The sequence below is a fragment of the Lygodium microphyllum genome, chromosome 10 (genome assembly GCF_053477565.2).
Source record: "Lygodium microphyllum isolate KBCC chromosome 10, Lygodium_microphyllum_v1.1.10, whole genome shotgun sequence".
NCBI lineage: Eukaryota > Viridiplantae > Streptophyta > Polypodiopsida > Schizaeales > Lygodiaceae > Lygodium > Lygodium microphyllum.
This window is the reverse complement of record NC_141144.1, coordinates 61045070-61069378: the sequence shown is the minus strand read 5'-3', so window position 1 is coordinate 61069378 and position 24309 is coordinate 61045070. Positions and strand designations below refer to the sequence as shown.

The window sequence follows — 24309 nt, the reverse complement described above, 5'->3', positions numbered from 1 at the left end:
ATGAAAACAAGATGTTTCATTTCATAAATTGTTTCAAAACAGTGCTACTATTTGAAAGATGTAATCTTGTGACTTCGAGCCATCAGCAGAAAGACAGCACAAATCAGCAAAATAGAAACACAAAGTTTGATTATTTTATAAACAAGTGTAATCATGATTCCTCAAGAAATTGATGCAAAACATGTCTAACTTCTACACACAACAAGATATATAGTAGACACTAGCACCACAAATGTTATGTCCTTCCACATCAAGGATGGACACTTGCAACATTGATTGTCACCTTGGGTTAGTTGTTGTGACTAGGATGGTTAAGAAGACCTATAAAAAGGACTTAGTTGTTCATATGTGCCACATTGAGTGTGACCACCACACTTGGACTCTTGGATCAATGTCCATCACATCCATATAGTTGCGTGCTGGATAGTGTAGGCTAGTGGTATGGGATGCCAAAGCTTGTGATGTGAGTGTGGCATGTTATGCTACTCCAAAATTTGAGAGGTGAGCCCATTGGGCTTAATGGTTGGGAGGTGAGTCTAATGTTAATTTCCTTATGGTTCTTTCTGTTAGTAGTCATGTTTATCATGCCTTGTCATCTCGTGCCTGTGAGCCTCAGTCTGAGTCAGACGAGGACATTAGGAGCTCTGACATGTCTGTCATGTGTTATGATGGGGGAGGCTAGTCACTCTCGACTAGCTGTCTTAGGATGTGCATTTCTTTTTGGCCTCTTTTAGTGGGCAGCCACTGGCTGCCGGGCCACTTTTTGGTCACTGATGTGGGGCGTCCATTTTAGGGCATTTTTAGGGTTTGTCCTTTTGTCTTTTTATAGGCAGCCCCCCTCCCCACTTGATCACTTGTCTTCTTGCAGATTCTGATACTCCTCCTCCGTGGTGGTGCTGCCATCATCATCAGCTTGATCTGGCGCCCTCACTGACGCTGTGGGTTGCGTGCAAGGACTGATCAGTCTCCTTCCGCCTTCCCGTTTGTATTCAGCATTCATTTCAGTTAGTGCAGATTTCTCTTCCTTATGTTTTGCTCTCTCTCTCTCTCTCTCTCTCTCTCTCTCTCTCTCTCTCTCTGTGCTCCATCGCCCGTCTCATCACTGCCCCATCGTCTCCGTCGCCCGTCTTATCATTGCCCCGTCGTTTCCGTTGCCCATCTCATCTCTCTCTGCCCCGTCGCCCGTCTCATCACTGCCCCATCGTCTCCGTCGCCTGTCTCATCACTGCCCCGTCGTCTCCGTCGCCTGTCTCATCTCTCTCTCTCTCTGCCCCGTCGCCCGTCTCATCATTGCCCCATCATCTCCGTCGCCCGTCTCATCACTGCCCCATCATCAGTGCCTCGTTTGTCCGTCCGGTTCGTCTGTCACCGTCGTCGTCATCTCTCTTGTGACATTAATGTGACATTAAAAGTGACATTTAATGTAACGTTAAGGTCACATTGTTAAGGTCACATCTCTCTCTCTCTCTCTCTCTCGTCATTGGCCCATCCGTCATTGCTTCGTTCGTCCGTCACTTGCCCTGTCCGTCATTGCCCCGTTCGTCTGTCACTTGCCCCGTCCGTCACAATTAGACGCCCTCTCGTCCCAACTCGGACACTGCCACGTGGACTAAACCCCTTGTCCGAGTCCCCACAATCGGACGTCCCTCGTCCGAGTCCCCGCCCTCGTCCGACTCGGACACTGCCCCGAACATCCCCCGTCCAAGTCCCCGCACAATCGGACGCCCCCCTCTCCACGTGACCACGCTCCTCGTCCGAGTCGACAACTGGACCATACCGTCCAAGTCGCCGGACCACGCACGCCAGCCCGCTCCTACCATCGCCCTCCCTGCTCTTTCGACAAGAGCAGTTGCCATCTCTTCTCTCTTCGTAGCAGCCGCCCCCCTCTCCCCCGCCCTGCTACAGGCCTCCCTTACGCCCCGGACTCGGCATCCATATCACACCACCGCCACTAGCCCTGCCAATACCCGACTTTTCCGCCACCTCCCACCACCACCCATCACGCATCCGCCACCACAATGAGGCCAGATGCACACATCCCCTGAGCAAGCCCATGAACCGTGAGGAAGGGATAGGCTCGAGCAAGACATCCCCGTCACCAGGCAATCGCACAAGAGGGGAGAAAAATGAGAAATACTCAACGATTTGGAGTAGTATTGGCAAGGTGACAAACTACCACACAAGGAAAGGCATGGAGGCCCTCCGAGATGTATGCAAGGCGCATGACCAAGACATCAGCAACATCAAGGAAATCATGGCAGCAATGTGCGCGGAAACTGCACACCAAATCAAGGAGGAAATAAGCACGAAAGTGCAAGACTAGAAGAATGAAATCTACGTCGAGATCACATCACACTTCACCTCCTGGAAGGTGGACATTGAAACGTCCCTCTAGGAGAGAAACAGGGTGATCGAAGAACTGAGGCACGAGCTCGATGAATATAGAAACCAGCTGGACCTACTCAAGAAGCAGGAAGGAGAAATCACCGAAACAACGCTCACCAAGGTGCAAACTGAGATCAACGAGTTGAAGACACAAGTAACAAAGGAGCTCAACACATGGGCGAATATAGTGAAACAAGCACAAGCCGAAGTGGCCGAGAACTCCAAATGGATTGAGGTAGCCAAGAAGTCACCAATAAAGGAGGAGGAGTTTGTGAATGCAGTACTGGAGGAGGAGAAAAGGAGAAAGCTTAGAGCGCTCCACATCCGGGTGGTCGGATGGAAGGAAGGGGATAGCCCCCTGGCGGATGCCAAGCAGATATGTGAAAAGCTGGGAGTAGAGGACCCTCAAATAGTGGAGAATGCATGGTGCGTAGGAAAATACCTCACCAAGGGAAGGCCTCTTATCCTCAAATTTGCCAACTTAATCCAGACGAGCCTTCCTCTCTAAAAGGACAGCTCTAAAAGGGGAAAAAGTCTACCTGGAGGATGACCTCACACCCGCACAGGTGGCACACCCGTAAAGAATGCATGCCACAGATCTTGGAGGCTCGCAAAGCGGGAAAATAGGCAGTATACAGAGATGGTTGTGTCATCATCACAGATAAACGCCAATGACGGGGCGCGGCCTATGAGACTCACCTGAGGTTTGCAATGTGGAACTGCAACGGAGCTATGAAAACAGATGCAGGATTATTCCAGGAGACCTTCACCGGCAAGGACATCGTCTTCTACACAGAAACCCACCAAAGCCCATGCATCTACTTACCAAAAGTGAGGGGATATAGATGGGAGACGGCATGCCGCCCTATAGCCCGAACAAGAGGGACCCGAGGGTTCGAAGGGGTGGCTGTGTTGTACAGGGAGGAGTTACAACCCATGGTGCAAGTCATGCGGAAAGATTAGGAAGCCCAGTTCATGTGGATCCGGATACACACAGATCGCCCTCGAGACATATACATGGCGGTGTGCTATTTCCCACCAGCACACTCCCCATACGCATCACCGAAGGGCGAGTCACCATACCTACCACTGTACGAGGATATCATGCACTATTTCAGCTTGGGGGATGTCATGTTGGCCGAAGACTTCAACGTACGCACAACACAGAGGCAGACCCCCTTCTTCGAGAGCGAAGACCACATGTACAAAGAGATCACACCGGAGGAGATAGGACTCAATCGGGCATCACAGGACACAGCTGAATGCACCGAATATGGTGAACACCTACTGGCGTTAGGGGGGGCACACGGACTAGCCATCCTCAACGGTCTCGATAGATGGACCGGGTCGGATGCCCTCACATGCTTCCTGTCAGAGTGCAGCGGTGCGGAAGCGTAGGACTGAGAGAGAGAGAACGCAGAGAGAGAAGGGAGAGAAAGAGACAGTGTACACTGAAGATCTGCTGTATAAAGAATGCTGAATACAAAGATATACACGGGCGCAGTGCGCTGGACTGCGTGTCTCCACCTCGACGATGCGAACTGCTGTCCACCTCGAAGTCTGCTGCAGTCTGCATTGTCTGCTGTCTGAAATCTGTGAACAGAGACAGAGATCTGCACGGCACCGGTCTGTAATCTGCGACAGAGAATAGTGGCCAGACTGCTGAAAACGTCAGCAATAAATAGGCGAAAAATCACCTAGAACGGGGCGCCAAAATAGGGCGCAGCCAGAAATAAAATGGCTGCAGGCAGTCGGACTGCCACGTGGCAGTCCGACTGCTGCAGGTCCGACTGCAGCAGTCCGACTGGACTGCACCTGCCTGGCTGTACCTGCCTGGCTGTGATCCTCTCTAACACCCCCTCTCAGAGCCTGGGCAGGGCAGAAGCCTGAGAGATCTGGAATGTTGCCGAAGTAGAGCCTGAGGAAGCGCCTTCGTAAACAAATCCGCAAGATTATCCTCCGTCTTGCAATACTCCACAGTGATGGTCTCATCCAGAAGCTTTTCTCGGATGAAGTGGTACTGGATCTCAATGTGCTTCGTCCGGGCATGAAAAACAGGGTTCCTTGCCAAGGCAATGCAACTCTCATTGTCACATCGCAGCAATGTAGGACGAGTCTGGGGGCACCCAAGCTCCTCCAACAATCTCCGAAGCCACACAACCTCGCATGTGGTGGAAGACGCGGCCCGATACTCCGCCTCAGTAGACGAAAGGGCTACCGTGGGCTGCTTCTTGCTACTCCAAGAAATAACACCTGCACCCAAAGTAAAGCAGTAACCTGTTGTAGACCGCCTGTGGTCCACGTCACCGGCCCAATCCGAGTCGCTCCAACCTGCAAGTACAAGATCTGACCCATCTGTCCCTGCGGGGTAATGAATCCCCAAATCAGACGTCCCCCTCAGATACCGAAGTATCCTCTGAGCAGCCTGCCAATGCACCGTCTTAGGTTCACTCATGAACCCTGCCAAGAGCCCTACAGTAAAACATAGATCAACCCTGGTGTTGAGAAGCCAAATCAAAGACCCTATCAACTGTCGATAGCGGGAAGCATCCGCCAAAGGAGAAGCTGAGTGGGAAGTGGCCTTCCAGTTCGGATCCATAGGAGTAGAGAGGGCCCGACAATCGTCCATCTCAAAAGTCACCAAGAGCTCCTGTACATATCTCTGTTGGGAGAGAAAGATCCCCCTCTGAGACTGATAAATCTCATGGCCTAAAAAGAAATGGAGTAGCCCCAAATCCGTCATCTCGAACGTCCGATGTAAAGCTGACTTTGTCTCCTGGACCTGCTGTGCATCATCACCTGTGACAATCAAATCATCAACATATAATACAAACAGCACACAACCATCCTCGGAAGTGTGAACATACAGCTGCGGATCGGCCTTGGACCGCCGATATTCCAACTGAGACTGGAGGAACGAATCAATCTTCTCGTTCCAAGCTCGCGGGGCCTGCTTGAGACCATGCAGGGCCTTCTTCAACCTGTAGACTTTCCCATCCGAAGAACCAAAGCCAGGAGGCTGCTCAACGTAGATCTCCTCCTTCAAATCACCATTCAGGAAGGCCGACTTCACATCCAGCTGATAAACAGGCCATCTCCTATGGCCAGCCAAAGCAAGAACAGCTCTAATGGTTGCCATACGAGCTGTAGGGGCAAAGGTGTCATGACAGTCAATCCCTGGGCGCTGGGCAAAACCCTTAGCAACAAGGCGAGCCTTGTGCTTATCCAAAGTACCATCATTGAGATATTTGGTCTTGAAGACCCACTTGACTCCAATCACCTTCTTCTTCAGGGGGCGTGGCACAAGTGACCAAGTGCCATTCCTCTCAATAGCCTCCAACTCAGCTTCTATAGCTTTCTTCCATGGGGTGGACTGTAAAGCCTCCTGCACGGAGGTGGGCTCTCGATCCTGCATAACTCGGGACATCAAATAATAATTGGAGCACACAAGCTTCGAAGAATGCGCCTGGTGCCTCCGTGACCGCCGCGGACCATCTTGCGGTCCCCACTCCTCAGGAACCCCCTCGATCCCTGAATCACGGAGTGTATCACGGGCCCAGCGAGGAGGAGGCCGAACCTCCCCTCGTCGTTCTCCATCAGTAGAAGACTCTGGAATGTCCACCGGTGGTAACTCCTCAGAAGGATCCGGTGGAATAGTAGACTCTGTGTCAGAAACAGAATCATAATCAAACGGTACAGGCTCCAGTGGAACTGTAGAAGGAGCCAAACTCTCCCCTGGATCTCCAAGAACGGGATGCTCCTCACCCGTTGAAGAAGCCGGAACCTCCACAAACCGCACATCACGGCTAGTATATACATCCCGCTTGACGGGATCATACAGTCGGTAGCCTTGGGACTGGGAGCTGTAGCCAACAAATACCTGTTTTCGGGAAGCCGCTTCAAATTTGTCACGGTGAGTCTTGGGAATGTGAACATAGGCATCACACCCAAAGACCCGAAAGTAAGAAACATCTGGCTTCGACCCAAAATACGCCTCAAATGGAGTCATCCCTTCCACGGCCGAAGTAGGAGATCGGTTAAGGATGTGGACTGCAGTAGCCACAGCCTCGGCCCACAGAACCTGAGGGGTCTGTCGGTGCTCCATCATGGTGCGCGCCATCTCGATCACACTGCGGTTCTTCCGTTCTAGAATACCATTTTCTTGAGGAGTATTAGTATTGGCAAACTCCTGGTGAATTCCTCTATCTGCACAAAATCGAGCAAATTCATTAGACACAAATTCACCTCCCTTGTCGGATCGCAAGGTCTTCAACTTCCGGCCTGATCGGTTCTCCTCAAAGAGAAGCCAATCCTTGAAGTGCGAGAAAGCTTCTGACTTTAGTGCCAAAAAGTAGGCCCATGTCATCCTGCTATAGTCATCCACAATCAGCATGAAGTACGAGCTCCCACGCAGGGACTCATTCCTCATAGGGCCACATAGATCCGTAGATACTAACTCCATCGGTGAAGTAGACCGCCGCGAAGCGGTGTGGGGAATGGCATCCCTATGCTGCTTCCCCCTTATGCAGGAGACACATGGCTACTGGCTCACCACTATATCCGGCAACCCTCGAACAAGCTGTCCCCGTGACGCCTTCCGAAGATAGTCATAGTTCAGGTGACCAAACCTAGCATGCTATAATTCAGACTGTGACTGTGAGGTAAGAAGAAGAGTAGAGAGGGCAGTGGAAGACTTCAGTTTGTAAATGCCGTTCTCCTCATATCCAGATGATAGAACCTTCCTCGATTCACGATCAAGGACTCGCACTGTAGAACTGTCAAACTCCACCAGAAGACCAAGGGAGCAAATCTTATGGACTGAAAGGAGATGGTACCCCAATCCTGGTACATGCAAAGCCTCTGAGGTATGGGTGCCACCTCGTCCATCCGGAATAAGCTGCATCTTACCCCGACCTGCAATAGAGACTGAAGAGCTGTCTCCAATGAGAACTGCCCACGTGAAGGGCGCAGCTGGGCAACACCATCTGATGAAGGAGTCATGTGCCGTGAGGCACCACTATCAATCCACTCTCGAGATTGGGGAGCTGCCATCGCAGCATCAGAAGCATTCGGTGAAGCGTCCTCAATGACAACTAAATGTAGAAATGCAGCTGATGAGGGTGCAGCCACCACTCCAGAATCCTTGGTTTCCTTCTTCTTAGTGTCCTTCGAGTCTTTGTCAGGGCAATCCTTCTTCCAATGGCCAATCTTTCCACAAATATGGCATGTGGAGTCTTTGTCCTTGTCCTTCTCCTTGTCCTTCTTGGACTTGTTATCCCCGTTCTTCTTCTTTTGGTCCTTCCCCTTCTTCTGAGAGGCTTGACCTGTCAACGCCTCCGTCTTGGAAGCATTCTGTCCCTTTAACTGTTCCTCTTGGTCCAAGACCATAGGAACCAACTCTTCCCACCGAAGAGTAGACTCTCGCCCCGAAGCAATAAGGGCAGAGTAAAATGTACCGAATCGTGGCGGCAACTGGGACAAGAGTGTGATCGCCATGTCTTCGGAGGAAATTGGCTTCCCCGCATTCTGAACCTGCATCTGTAGCTACCTTAGCTTGTTAATGTGTTCCCTTAGCGAAGAAGACTTATTGACGGACAAGGTCCGCATCTGCACCTCCAAAGAAACCCTCTTCATCAGGGTCATCCGATTGTACATTTGATCAAGCTCCAGCCATATCTCACGAGCCACCGTCAAGTGCTCGATGTGAGCGATCACGGCTGTAGTGCATGATAGAAAGAGAAAGGATCGAATCCTGGCATTCAGTTTGTCCCAATGAGACTGGGCCCTGGCCAACTCCGCACGAGCATCGGAAGAGAGTTTGGACTCATCTCTTACCGAAGGCCGGTCAATATCTTCCTGTACCAACTCCGCCAAATCATAGGACTCCAGAATGGCCAACATCATAACGCGCCATATGCGGTAGTTGTCGCCGTCGAGCTTCTGATCTGTAGGAAGAGCCGGTAGGACAGGCACCTTCCGGTCCATAATCGCCTGGAACTCCAAGTCCATCTCTGTAGACATCTTCACCTGCAATGCCTTCTCAAACGCAAAAGCAGCCCCCTCTGACTGAGTAAACTCAGCTTGCTAAGGCTCTTCAGCGTCCCGAAGCTCCTTCACCCGCCGGAGGCGATGAAAAAGCAAAACCTGCACTTTTAGGTTGAAAACTCAAACTTTCTCCGCGTAAAACAGCAGTAAACAGCAGCAAATCCACCACCTGTACTCCTTTCCTGTGCGCCCACACTCGTTTCAGCCTTGTTCCAAGGCACAGCCCTCCTGTCTGCCCTTAAACGCAAAAAATGCAAATTTGTGTCGCGATGGAAACTCCTCTTCAGGTTGATTCTGCGCTCAGTCAGCCCTCAAACACTGCTCTGATACCATGTCAGAGTGCAGCGGTGCGGAAGCGTAGGACTGAGAGAGAGAGAACGCAGAGAGAGAAGGGAGAGAAAGAGACAGTGTACACTGAAGATCTGCTGTATAAAGAATGCTGAATACAAAGATATACACGGGCGCAGTGCGCTGGACTGCGTGTCTCCACCTCGACGATGCAACCTGCTGTCCACCTCGAAGTCTGCTGCAGTCTGCACTGTCTGCTGTCTGAAATCTGTGAACAGAGACAGAGATCTGCACGGCACCGGCCTGTAATCTGCGACAGAGAATAGTGGCCAGACTGCTGAAAACGTCAGCAATAAATAGGCGAAAAATCACCTAGAACGGGGCGCCAAAATAGGGCGCAGCCAGAAATAAAATGGCTGCAGGCAGTCGGACTGCCACGTGGCAGTCCGACTAGACTGCACCTGCCTGGCTGTGATCCTGTCTAACACTTCCCACACAAGCACGCGGCCAATTGCATCGAACGGGGGGCACATGGAGCACCCACACAGAAACTAGGAGCAAGCACAGTGGACTATGTCCTCGGCCCTCTATCACTTATCCCTGACATCCAGTCCTTTAAAATATCACCTCGCCCACTCGTAGTGGTTGCCGACCATGCCTACTTGCAATTCGACATAACCTGCAGGTATGACCTAACCCCCCCAGCAAGCAACCCCCCAAGATTCCCCAGGTACCACTTTACCAGGCTAATTGCGAGCGCATACTCTGACCATCTCTACTGGAGCTTGCAGGAAATGGACCCCCAAGCACCCTTGGAGGAGGTCACAGCACAGTTGGCGGGCACACTACACACCTCGGCTGCCGAATACTTTCCCTACACACCCCCCCACTCCACCCCTCCGAACAAGAATGTCCCACAGAATAGCTGGTACGACGCAGAGTGCAAGGAAGCCTGGCTCCGTCTTCAACAGGACGAAGCACGGGGAGTACACACGCATAAACATGCACGCTTGATCTTCCGTCGTCTAGTGCGACGGAAGAAACGAGCCTACCTCTCCAAAGTGGAACACGAATTCTACCATCTATTCTTAGGATAGGATAGCAAAGAGGCATGGAAGGCGTTTCAGGAACCTCGAGCACAGACGCCCATCACCCAGGGAGCAGACCCGGATCATCCACATTCTTCAGCACGGGGCGGGTTGGGGACGCCATTGATAGACTCCAAAATGGCCGTGCCCAAGACCACGAAGGCTTGGTAACAGAGCATTTGACCCATGCCAGAGACATACTGGCACCTCTCCTAGCACACATGTTCAACAGAGCCCTATGCGAAGGCTTCCTTGCCAGCTGGTTAGCTAACACCATAATACCTATCCTGAAGACTGGAGACCCCATGGTTCCCACGAACTACCGAACAGTCATGGTTGGCCATGTACTAGCCAAGCTCTATGGATCCATACTGGACCACGAGCTGAGCAAGTGGGAAGAGCAACACCAACATCGAGCGGCAGGACAAGCAGGGTTTAGGAGGGGTTTTTGCACCCTTGACCATATCCTCACATTGAGAGCCATCATAGAGGAGGGCAGAGCACATGGAAGACGGGTGTACTACTGCTTCATGGACTTTTGCAAGGCCTTTGACACAGTCCCACGAGCGAGGCTCACGCAGAGACTACAGGAACTCGAGGTCCCAACTGAAATGCGATGGGGGATACTGGCACTATACGAATCGGTAATGGGCCGAGTTCGGGCACCAGGAGGGCTGTCAAAGGAGATAACCAGCACCATCGGAGTCAAGCAAGGATGCCCACTCTCACCCACCCTATTTGGCCTCTACATTGATGAGATCTCAGAGTACATAGATAGATTGGCCAAGGAGGGATCGAGCTTGGGAGGGACACTGATACCCATCTTACTATATGCGGACGACATAGTCCTCATCTCCAGCACACTCGAAGGGCTACAGCGCCAACTGGACGCACTACAGGCCTTCTGCCAAGACAAAGACCTAACTGTGAACCTGGGGAAAACCAAGGTCATGGTGTTCAACGCATCAACCCAATGGCTTCGACGGTCGGTACCCCCCTTCACATACGGCGGAGAGATGGTGGACGTGGTCCAAAGATACGTCTATCTGGGGATTACATTCTTTGGACCGAGATTTACCCTGAGAAAAGCAGCAGAAGATAGACTAACCCGAGGCTATGCAGCCCTCGGGTCAATGGAGAACCAATGTGCCCGCATGCAGTTCCAGGAACCCCGGACAAAGCTCTGGCTTTTTGACACCTTGGTCACACCAGTCCTCCTGTACGGGGCTGCCATATGGGGGTCCAGTCTCTACCACACGTGGAGGGCCCCACAGGACTAGCCACTACCTAAGGAGGAGGCCACCTATGAGGGATGGGAGCAGATGGAGAGACCCTTAATACTTATGATCTCATGGATGATCCGAAGCAAGCCCTCCATACCACACGAGATCATCCGCGCAAAGCTGGGGGCACCGCCCCTGGTGGCTGAGGCCCTCTTCCAGACCGTGACCTTGCACCGAATATGGGACCTGCCTCGGCACCGGTACCCCAGACTCGCCCTGGAGTCATCCAAACAGCTAGCAACACAAGGGGACACTGAGTGCTGGTATGCCCGAACAGAGACTTGGCTACGGCTCCATGGTCTGCACATGGACCACCTCCCCCCAATACAATACAACCTAGACTGCCCACACCTGGAGCTCAGCCGAGAGGAGGTGAATCACATCATCAGAATGGATATCATCCAAACAGACATAGCCAGGACATGGGTGACCCCCACATCGGAACTAGGAACCAAGAAGGCTTTCTATCGAGAGCACTTCCTGCACATCTCCCCGGATGGCTTCATCACCCACCCAAGCTACATGGACACACACTTGTCTCACGGGATCAGAAGTGCCATCGGACAGATCCGCACGTCCTCACACCAACTACGGGTCGAAACGGGGCCAACCCCCTCCCCCCAGAAGACCGAATCTGTCAGCTCTGCCATCTCGAGCCAGAGACAGAGGAACACTATATCTGTAGATGCCCAGTGTACTACGAAATCCGGGGACGCTTCCACTGCCTATTTAGTGAAGGATTCAGACCACTCTCCAAGGTGATGGAATTCAAAGACCAGAGATGCCTGGGGCTCTTTCTACTGGAAATACGACGCCACAGAGACCACCTCCTACGAACCAGGAAGCAAAGACAAGGAGCCACCAATCAACGCACACTCAACGAATTCTACCAAATACCAGCTACCCTCCCCACCACCGAGCCCCCACCAGCCCAACCGGCCTCCGACCCCGGGGAACCATCTTAGAAATAGCCATAGCGAGAGGCAAAGCCCGACGCCCATGCCCCGCCGGCCCCCGTCCCCGCAGAAGACACGTGTCGAAGATACAAGGGATACTACGCCGCCAATCGGAGGGCCTTGCCCCGCCGCTTTAGTCTCTCCATGTTAGACCGACCCATGCGAGACATCCTAGGATGAACACTCCAAGAGCAGTTCCACACTGCACTGGGAGTACCTCTAGATTGTATCTAGTCTAGATATCATTTTGTACCTACTCAATTTAGTTCAACATAGCATAAACGTTAGCTTCACTGGGACTTTTGAAATCTCCCAAACATTTTGTATGCAACATTTTGGTCTCATAGGCTAACTTGGCCTGTTGTAGATGTTAATATAACTTTCTTTCTCTCTTCTTTCTCTCTCCCTCCGTGTTCGTATTCCTTCTTCTGTAGCGCACTCTCACATGGTATTAGAGCCGAAGGAGAGTACACGGAGCTGAGATTTACGTGGGAGAACACCCACAACCTTGCGTTTGCTGGTCAAGACGTCTCCAACAGCTGAGGCGTCACCTTCTGCACCATCTTCTTGATCAAGGCGGCCTGTTTTGGTGTTACATCTTTGCGTTTGCTGCTGGTGTCATCCCCAACAGCCAAGGCGGCCCTTCCAGGAGGTCCCAAATCTTTGCGTTTGCTGCTGGCGCCTTCTCTAGTGGCTGCCACGTCATCAACAATCTCTTCCTGCTTGCGTTTTCAGCCAGGCGGATTCCCCAACAGCTGGGCGACATCTTCCTTATTGGCGTTTTGCTCATCAGGCGGTTTCTAGGGCTACTGGCGGCTGATCTTCAGCTGACGACTCCTTTGTAGCTTGTGTTTTTGGTGTTTGGCCATTGCCACTTTGGAGTTTGCTCCATCCTTAGCTGCGTTTTCCCCTGCTGGTGATAGGCGACCTCATTTACTGGTGTTTGGTGGTCCGGTCGGTGGTTGGTGACCCTTCTGGTAGTCATTATTCAGCACCGGCAACCTTCCCTTGTTGTGTTTTGGTGTTTGCAGATATCGAAGATGTCTTCTCATCAGTTTATTGGCTTTGATGACTCAGATGACGAGCTTTTGTCTCGACACTTATCTGAACGGAGGCGTGATTTCTATTACGAGGACCGTCGTCCGGAGTCTATTCCTCTTTCTCGTCCCCCTTCTATTCATGTATCTCGGCGAGCCCCTTCCAGTGGGCCGAAGATGCAGCCTTTGGTATCCCCTGTACAGGTACCCGTACTTCCTCAGCTGCCCAAAGAGGACCGGTTGGATGGCTTCAACTTTTCTCTATGGTCCTGCAAGGTGGAGTGTATCTTGGACTCCTTAGATCTTTGGGAGCTTGTTTCTGTTCCTATTCCCCGGCCTAAGGTGGATCCTGCAGATAGGACATCTATGGATCGTGCAGCCTTATGGGATCGGGTCAATTCTAGAGCCAGATCTTTTCTCTTTCTGAGTTTGCAGGATTCTGTCCTTGTTCATGTTCACAGGTTAAAGACGTTTGCCCATCGGATATCTCTCGAAAAGAAGTTGCGGATGCTCGCTATTGATGATAGTCCTTCCATGAAGGACCACATCAATAGATTACACGATATGAGGGATGAGCTTGCATCCCTCGGTCGGATGATATCTTCTGAAGACATGGCTATGATTCTCTTGACTCAGCTGCCATCGCCTCGGTTTGATGTCTTCTACACTAGCCTTCTTACATCGAGGACCCGTGAAAAGCTTCTATGGGAGGAGCTTGCCCCGCTTGTCTTGGAGCATGACGAGCGACTTAGAGAGGTCAGTGCTAGTGGATCCGACTCCACTAGAGCCTTTGTTGCAGGTTCGGGAGGACAAAAGAAGAAGAAGAAGTCAAAGGCTAAGAAGAAGGACAGTTCTTCAGGCTCTAACTCAGATTCAGAGAGACCGAAGTGCCCACACTGTGGGAAAGAGACACATCCTGAGGAGAAATGCTGGAAGAAGTACCCTCACCTTCGTCTAGGAGCGAAGGATGGATCTACATCGGAGCCTTCTTCTACCTCTACACCAGCTGTTACCCATGAGTCAGTGTTCCTTCATATCCATGTTTTGGAGGAGGATCCTTTTTCCGTGGCTGCAGTGTCTTCTGCGTAGCCTTGGTTAGTGGACAGTGGTGCTTCGAGTCATATGACTCCTCGAGCTGATTTGTTACAGGATCTCCGTCCATTAGAGGGTTCAGTCACTGTTGGTGACATTTTATCGGTGCCTATTAGTGGTGTTGGCACATTGCCATTGTTTACCGACCGACCTTCGAGCTCCTTTTCACAGGCCCTACATGTTCCAGATTTGGGGCTTTCCCTCCTCTCAGTTTATGGCCTTACGAGGCTTGGCACACGAGTGGTCTTCACCGAGCATGCCATTGTTATTGAGGATTCTTTTACAGGAGCTATCTTATCTACAGGTTGGCAGGAGAGCGGGCTTTACAGGCTCCATTCCCCTTCTTTGATGCAGGGTCCTCCAAGGCAGTCTATTGCTACACCCATTCCGGCTTGTGCACCTTCTATTCCACAGGTTCCTTCCCATCCCCCACCTTCTCCTCCGGTGGTTCCCTCGTACCCCCCATCCCTTTGAGCGGGGGACGATCTCGGTGATGCGGCTGTGGATTCCCTGGCCCCTAGTGTTTTAGAGGGGGATTCCCAAGATCGTGAGGAGCTCCTTCAACGACAATCTACATCGACGGACTTCATCGACATTGGCATTCCTCTTGCCACCCCAGGATCTATTTCTTCTTCGGCCTTCAGCCACATCCAAGATCTGAGAGGGGGTGTTAGCAGTCATGTTTGTCATGCCTTGTCATCTCCTGCCTGTGAGCCTCAGTCTGAGTCAGACGAGGACATTAGGAGCTCTGACATGTTTGTCATTTGTTATGATGGGGGAGGCTAGTCACTCTCGACTGGCTGTCTTAGGATGTGCATTTCTTTTTGGCCTCTTTTAGTGGGCAGCCACTGGCTGCCCGGCCACTTTTTAGTCACTGATGTGGGGCGCCCATTTTAGGGCATTTTTAGGGTTTGTCCTTTTGCCTATTTATAGGCAGCCCCCCTCCCCACTTGATCACTTGTCTTCTTGCAGATTCCGACACTCCTCCTTCGTGGTGGTGCTGCCATCATCATCAGCCTGATCCGGTGCCCTCAGTTACGCTGTGGGCTGCGTGCAGGGACTGATCAGTCTCCTTCTGCCTTCCCATTTGTATTCAACATTCATTTCAGTCAGTGCAGATTTCTCTTCCTTATTTTCTGCTCTCTCTCTCTCTCTCTCCCTTCGTGTTCGTATTCCTTGTTCCGCAGTGCACTCTCACACTTTCTATGTGCATATGGCTTGTGTTTTGTTTCATGTGTAGATTGGATCCTAGGTGCATGTTTCATTGGTATTCGAGCAACAACTTGCTCTTTTATGAGTGATGCAACATTTACAAAACCATTGGGTGAAAGGCTACTTTGTTGAGAGAGAAGGCTCCTTCACTCATGATAGGTGGTGGCATGCTATATAAGATTAGTTGGATTCCATTTATCAAAATAAGTCTTGGATGTTGGCTTGATCTCCTCTATGGAGTAAGGTTATTGGGATTAGATGGGTCTATAAGACCAAGTGAAACCGGCCTTCCTTCTCAAATAGGGTGGTAGATGATGTGATTCAATGCAAATTACAGCCATCAAGTTGCAACAAATTAACAAATCTGAAATCACACACTTTGCCTTTAATCTTGGATACCCAACACATGATTGGCCCCATCAATTGATACCCCTTGGGATATTTCTTTAACTTGTATTGCTGTTAGATGAAGTACATTGAGGAAATTGAGTTTTGGATCAATCCTCAATACAAAATGGTTGTAATGAGTGACCATTGACCAGCAACAACAAAAATCAATTTGCCCCTTGATTGTGATCCTTGGGCTGTTGCATGCGGGCCAAATCAAATGGGAGTGGGCTCACCCTTCAGATTAGTTGTGAATTCCAAACTTTGGTTTCTCAATTATTGGGCACGAATCTCAAGGTAGCTGAGAAATCCTAATTGTGGCTGTAAATTAGGGTTTTGTTGCTCTTCAGTCATCATTGGTGGCTGGAATTTGTTGAAAATTGCTAAGGCAATGTTGGAGAATGAGAAAGAAAGTTGAGGAGAGAGATTTCAAAACTTCATCAGCAAAATGTGCCTAGATCTCCTATCTCTTGCTACCCAAGCCTTGTACTTGCAGTTGCTCATTGATTGGCAGTCCTAGATTAAAAACTTACTGCTCCTGACCTTATGAGTGTTGTTATCTATACCCTAGGCTGGGTTTGGAGCTGTTGCTTGCTTTCAATGGGTCCTCTAGTGGCTACCAATGGCCCAAAACTACTCCTAATAGGGTGATTCTCCCTCTCTCTTCAGCTATTGGTCACCCGTAGAATGTTTAAGCATGGTCAGTCTTAGTCCACAAATGGCTTCCCTTAGTTTGCATGGCCTTCCAAAAGCAATTTCTAGCATTAATTAATTAATTTTTAAGATTAGATTTTAAAAATTAATTAATTAATTATTTTACCTTGTCCAATAATTGGTTGATGCCCGTTCATATTTAATGTGCTAATTCCTTTGAAACTTTAAGTTATTTTCACTAATAATAATTGGGCTTCAATTAGTGTTAATTAATTAATTAATGCCTATTCTTAATGTCACCACATGACATTTTGAAGGCGCATTTAATGCTCAAAGTCCCAATTAATACCAAGCACTTTCTAATACCTTTCCAACATAACTTGATGTACTTTTGCCAATGTTATCCATTGTATACTTAGGGTGTTCGGAGGATGTGAAATTTTGAGATGCTCTAATCTTATCGATAATATTTGATTAAGATATTAATCAAATGTGCAAGGTTGTCTAGTACATGTGATGCACATGGTAGTTATTTCATGGTAACAGACTAAGGACGCCAATGATACAATGCATGTCAAAGGTAAAAGTTGTAACAAGTAATGTTTGACAAGCACTAGTGGTACCCAGTGTCAGATTTGGGCCTAGATCAATTTATAGGTTACTAATGTTAGTGGTGATATTAGAGATTAGACATTAGTTAATTAATTAATGCTAGTCTAAGGGTCAATAACTGCTCAAGGATACTTGGAAGACAAATTGGCTAAGCCAATTTAATTATTGGTTGGTGGAATTAATTTTTTGAGTACTAGAATAATTATTGAATTAATTTTTATAATTAATATTTTGAAAATTAATTTAATAAGCTAGATAATGCTAGCAAGTGGAATCAAAAGGCTACCACTTGGCAAAACTTGCCCATGCAAGTGGAAAAAACGTTTTTAGGGGTTGGTGGAAGTCTATTCCAGCCATTGTGAGAAATAAAGAGGTTGTTGGAGAGCAAGGAGAGGTTGTTGATGTGATTTGTAGCCACCAAGGATCAGTACTATAGCATGTGACATCACTTTGAAGCCCTCTAGGAGTAGTTGATAGCAGGCCAAGGTCCTTTTGATGCATGTGACAACATATAGGAGGATATAGTAGTCTTTTTGGTGGTCCTAAGCTGTAGGTGACAGCTTTCATGGTTGTTTGAGCAAAGCAGCAGTAGTTTTTTGGCATTTCTTGCGATGAAACTCTGAAATTTCTCTCTCTCTCTATAGCATTCTCTCTCGTCCCCCAACCGTCTCTGAAGTTATCTCAGCATTTTCCAACAGTTTGAGCCATTGGAGAAAGAGATTTTAGTTAATCTTTGTTGTAAACCCTACAGCCACCTCAGGATGCGTGCTCAGAATCGAGGGCCTAGGACTTGAATTGCAATAGCTGAAATTGAGAATTTCAAGAGGCCAACCAGCCAATAGCAGATTTGGGGTTGAATTTGTCTTTCAAGGAGCAAGATGAAGGCCAATCCTTGAGCAAATCAAGGGGCAAATTGGTTTGGAGGCTTGCTGATTAGTTTTGATAGCAACTGGTACCTTTGGAAGAAGGATCTCAGTTGTACACCTTCCATTTGCAATGTAAGATAAAGAAATATTGCAAGGGGCGTTCGTTCTGGGGCCAACAAGGTGTCTAATGTCCAAGAGATGGTATAGTGTGCATTTTCAATTTATGTAAATTAATTACTTGCTGTAATTATTGTTAAATCAGGTTATTTACCACCCTCTTCGGGAAGGAAGGCTAGTTTAATAGTGTACCTAGGCTATCACTATGACTTAGTTGACTTGCAATTCACATATGCCTTCACTTATGCATGACTTAATAGTGTCAAAGCTAAGCATTAAAAATGTACATCCTTGTGACATACCTCCCCCTTGATATCCTTGGAGTTGTCCTTGATTTCACCACAATGTGACATAAGCAAAAGTAATCAAGTGGAAAAAATTATAGGTATCACAATCAAAGAACATCAGCCGCTATTGTTCAATTATGCTACTACCAAACACATGCTAAAATTCAAGCCAACATAACTTAGTCATAACTCACAAAAAATGAACCATAATTTTGTTAGAACCACATGGGATGCATCCATTAACTCTGGCTAAGCAACCATACTAAAGCATGAATTGAGTATAAACCATGTATTTGTGGCATTATGTAATATTGCTGCTAAATAAAACTCAGCTGAAAACTACGGATAATTGATGCAAATATATAGTCTTAGTCTTAGAGACATAGTAAAAACTATTTCCATTTGCATACCAAGTATAGTAACTAGTACATTGAATAGCACCTCAAAAGATCCAAGATTGTGGAATTAGTGTATTCAAATTGACCATTTGTATGCGGATGAAAAGATGAAGAAAATTTTAGCACGGTACCTATATCTTTGAACAGCCCTGTCCAAAACAAATAAATCATTTGAGGTCTTAATCACTCACGATTGACTTAGGTATACCATGGTACTTAAACATATGTTGCATAAATATTCATGGCATATAATCAACCTTGATTTTCTTTTCGCATGGTTGAAATTGTTAGCCTGTCTTTGTTAGTCATGTGAGTCTCTCATCTCCTGGTTGTGAGCTCCTGTCAGAGTTTGATAGAGACATAGGAGCCAGCAGCTTTAGGTGCATTTTTCTGTTGTCGGCTTCCTATGTGCATTTCTAGGTCAATTTTGGTCTTTCCTAGTCTTCTTTTACGTGCTAGACATTGTCCTTGCCATCCGGGTTTTTTCTGTGGCCACCTATTCTTTTTGGCATTTTTCAGAGTGCAACCATTACTAAATGCTGGTTGGTTAGCATTCATTGCACCTATTGCTGTAAGTCGGCTAGTTTTTGGCTTTTTGGCTATTTATAGCTTGCCTTCGCCACTTACTAGACACACACTCTCTCCAATCTTTATACTATCATATGCAAGTGGACACTTTGACACTCCATGCTTAGTGCTATTATCATCATCAACTTGATCTGGTGCCCTCAGTGACGTTGTGGGTTGCATGTAGGGATTGATTAGTCCATCCCCTTTGTATCGGCATTCTTCTTTAGCTAGTGCAGTATTCTTCCTTCATCTTCAGCTCTCTTCTCTCTCTCTCTCTATCTCTCTCTCGATGTGTTGTTCGTGTTTCTCTTCCGTTGTGCACTCTCACATGGTATCATCGCTTAAGTGAGGACATAGTTTGGAGATTTTTTGCAAATGAGCAGGTGGTCTCTCATTGAGAAGCAGCCCAGTCATCAAAATGTAGGTTTTTAGCTTGTGTTTGTTGCAAATGCAGCCTTTACAGGAGTTTTTTAGCCCAGGCGACCCCATTTGGTGCATTGCGACCTCATATGGAGGCCTGTCAGTAGCATATAGGTGTAGGTGATTGATTTTAGGTATCAGGCGGTCCTCTCTCAAGGCTTTGTTGAAAACTCAAATTTTTGGTGGTGACTTGAGTTCCCCAGTCTAGGCAATATCCTTTTGGTGGGAGGTGATAGGCTTTTGTGTGCAAGTGGCACATGTGCAGTCATTGTAGCTAACTGCTTCTTGTCTTTCGTGTTGTTTCTATTAAAACACAGATTTTTGGGTGATTGCAGGATTGAAGATGTCTTACTAGTTCACAAGCTTTGATGACTCAGAGGAGGAGCTCCTTTCCATACACTCTTTTGAGCAGAGAAGTGATTGCCACGATTATTCTTAGCAGGGGGAGGAGTCTCCCATTCACACCCGTCCCCCTTCTATTCATCTGTCACAGAAGGCTCCATCCGAAGTGAAGATACCATCCTTGATACCCTTAGTGTAGGTGCCTGTTTTGTCTTTCTTACACAAAGAAGGCAAACTGGATGGTTCAAACTATTCATTGTAGCCCTGTAATGTGGAGTGTATAGTTAACACCTTTGATCTTTGAGAGATGTTTCTGATTTTTTTTTGTGTCCTAAGGAGGATCCAACAGATGGGATATCTATGGACCATGTAGCCTTTGTGGGATCGGGCCAACTCTTGAGCCAGATCATTTCTCATTATGAGTTGTAGGATTCTATCCTTGTGCATGTTCTCATGTTGAAGACCACAAGGAAAGTGTGAAAGGAGGTTACACCTTTGCATCAATACAATATGATGTTTGCCCACAGGATTTTCCTTGAGAAGTTGTAGATGCTCAATATTGATGACTCCTACGAAGGAGTATATCACTAAGATGGAGGATAGGAGGGTGAGCTTGTCTCTCTTGGTCGGACGATATCCTTTGAAGACATGGCTATGATCCTTTTGACTTAGCTGCCATCTCCTTGGTTTGATGTCTTGTACTCTAGCCTTGTCACATCAAGAACTCTAGCTACACTCTTATGGGAGGAGCTTTCAATGCTTGTCTTGGAGCATGACAAGCAACTCAAAGAGGTTGGGGTTGGTGGTTCTAGCTCCACCAAGGCATTTATTGCAGGTGCAGGTGGAGGGAAGAAGAAGAAGGCTAAGGAAACGAAGCAAATGGACAAGAAGGGTGAGAAGGAGAAGAAGCCCAAATGCCCACATTGTGGGAAAAGTACTCATCCTGAGGAGAAGTTTTGGTAGAAGTACCCCCATTTGAAGCCGAAGGAGAAGGATTCGAAGGATTCAAAGGCCACCCAAGCTATGACAGAGTTTGTCTTTGTTTATATCTTTGTTGAGGAGGATACAACTCTTGCTTGTTTTGCATAGGAGAAGCCTTGGCTTGTGGATAGTGGGGTCTCTTCTCACATGACCTAGAGATAAGATTGGCTTAAAGACATGAGTGTCGGAGGGGACATAGTCACCATTGGTGACAACTCATCATTCCCGTTCATGGAGTGGGGACTATTACTTTATTGCTAGACAAGTAGCCTTCTTTCGCTAGAGTCCATGTACGGGATTTGGGGTTCAATCTGTTGTCTATTCAAGGTCTTACACGGCTAGGTATTTGCATTGTCTTTACACAGGATGCGGTGACCATGGAGGATGCTTCTATAGGTGTAGTTTTTTATATGCTCATAGCCTTAGCCACGAGGACTTTCTACAAGCTTGAGCTGCTTTGGCATGCGTTACGGTCATTTAAACATTGATGCTATTTGATGGGCTTCTCAACAAAAGATGGTGGAGGAACTTCCAGTATTTTTTCCTTCACACCTTATGCCCTAGTTGTTTGTGGGGCAAGTAGCATAGGAAGCCATATCCACGGTTGCCTAGGAGGGCTTCTACCCTGCTCGAGTTGGTCTATATGGAGCTTTGTTTTTTTGGAGTATAAGAGCGAAGTGTACTCTTGATTCTACGAGTGGAAGGTGTTTGTGGAGAAGCAAACTACTTCCAAAGTCCATGGTGTACGAGCAAATCATAATAGAGGGTTTATTCTAACCTCTTTTCTCAGTTTTGCAGGGATCACGGTATTCGAGTGGAGTATTCCCATTTGAATACACCATCAAAGAATGGTGTGGTGGATTGTGCATATTGGACCATGCTAGAGATGGTTGCTCGATGTTGGAGCATAGGGGTCTTTCTCATTCCGTTAGGGATGAGGTGGCGGTCATTGCGGTTTACATTTGCAATTGCTTCTTGACTTTTGCATTATAGGAGATGGGGCTGTCACAACTCTATAGAAACAGAATTTGTATCCTTTTTCATTAATTTGTCTATATAATGATTTATTAAATTTATTTCCTTTTGTACTAATTAGATATAAAGAAAAGTGCATTGGAGCTGGCCACTGATGAGTGGTCACAGGTTATGGTGGACCCACATGGTGGGTTAGAGAAAAGATAGTTCACACTTCCACCTATATGACCCGATTGGGCGCCTGTGACTAAAACTCACGCATATCAGGGTTAGACTCGCACACGGAAATGATTGATGCCTTGAAGTGTGGGCTAGATCCACCAGAACAGACAGTTACAATCAACAAGATGGCATGATCATGAAATGCTTGTATAATGTGCATGTGTGGGCTGAAAGCTTGAAATGCACATTTCTTTGCATAGGAAAGTCACATGAAGATTCGGATACCATTTTTGCGATGTACACGGAAAAAGCTTTCATATGATACCCATATTGGGGGGGTCCCTAAATTTTAGGAGATCCCTAAATTTTAGGAGCCTCGAATTAGCCTAAAAATGCTAGTGCTAAAAAATAGGGATGTCATTCTAAAAATAGTAAGTTCTGTACTCTGACTGTGCTTACTAAATTTGGTTGTTTCTATTCTTGACAGTATTCAACCCAAAAAGGAAGGCCATAGAGAAGAGACAAGTGTCAAGACACTTGTCACACAAGTTTCCAAGTGTCCCACCACTTGTCACATCTCATGACATGTGGCTGGACACTTGTCTTGTGCTACTCCACTTTCCCCTTTTGTACTAGCTCTCCCCTCTCCTATAAATAAGAGCTCGTTTTTCTTCATTCATCATCATTTTTCTTTGCTGTAAACTCATGTACAGCACCCACAGATAGCCAGAAACTGGCCCCATCCATCCCCATCATCATCCCCCACTTCTCCATGATCAAATTCCTCCATATTCCCTCTTCTATCACTGTTGTTTTACAAGACAGCAAGCCTGTAAATTCATTACAGCACCTCCTTCTTGAGCTCTTTCTTCCATTTTAGCTACAAGAAGCAAGCCCTATCCATGTACTGCTGATCAACGATGGAGAAAGGCTGATTTCCCCTTTTTCTTCTCTCATACTGTAAAGAAATCAGTTCTTATCATTGCATAATAGATAATGCATGTGTGTTTGTACATCTTTGCATGATCTTGTGAGAGTGAGAATTACCTTTTTCTCACTCTCAGGTTGATTGTAACTGAGCTCTTCCCTAAGGGACTTGGGTTGAGCAGAAATACATTCCTTCGGGGGGGGGTTGCCCATCTTCAACCCTCAATCTTGTCTCCATTACTTTTACATTTTCATGGCTATAATTTTGTGAGTAATTTTCATTTTTAGCTTTAAGTGTTCATTCTCTTTTATATTAAATCTCGAAAACAAGCAAATATCATAATTGTTAAGCATACTACGTTGTTCGGGGCGTTTACAAGATGACTCCATACAAGGCTTTTTTTGGTAGGAAGCCTTCTGTGTCTCACTTTCGCACCTTTGGGTGTGATGCATTTGTCCATGTGGACAAGAAGAAGAGGAAGACGAAGCTTGACTCAAAGTCTAGAAAGCTCATCTTCGAGGGCTACAGTGCTACCATGAGAGGCTATCGGCTCTACGACTTGATGACCCGAAAGATTGAGATAAGGAGGGATGTGAACTTGGATGAGGTTATGCCTTTGAGGATCCTATTGATGGTTCTCTTGCAAGTGATTCTTCGTGATTGACTCACCCTCCCCCACCCTCAATTCCTCTCTTCCCTTCTCGGTTGCCTCTTAGCCCCCTTCTTCGTCTTCATCTCCTCCCCTTTTTACTTCTCCACCCTCTACATTGGGTTTCCTACCACCTTTGATGGATGCGACTACTACTCCTTCATTGAGTACTTCCATCCCTTCAACCTCTACTTTGAAGTCTTCTAGGGATGCTCAACTATTAGAGGGGGAGCCTTCTTCAGATGAGGAAGAATTACTTTCCTTAGTGAGGGGGAGTCTCTCCACAGATAGGTGCACTGTAGGTACTGGAGGCTAATCAGTCTTGCTTGAAGTAGGATGAGCCTATTCGGATTCCTCTTTGGTACAGATGACTCATGCAAGATTTAAGTGTCTCTTTCTTTCTTACTTCTCCTACAGGTCCATGCAAATTAGCTTGCTTACAGGCCCAACGGGATAGTTCACTCTGTGTGAACTATGCTCTTAGGTCATAGATTCTCCATGACAGAGAGCGTACTATAGTTGAGGAGGCTCTTGCATGGGATATTTGGCATCGGGCTATGTGGGAGGAGCTCGAT

General features: G+C 47.6%; 1 protein-coding gene across 2 annotated transcripts in view; it reads left to right on the top strand.

Annotated features, from left to right (window-relative positions):
* The window catches only part of LOC148030065 (ACT domain-containing protein ACR9-like), a 32280-nt gene that overhangs the window by 5715 nt on the left and 2256 nt on the right, over positions 1 to 24309 (top strand). The gene's annotated exons all lie outside the window — the stretch shown is intronic.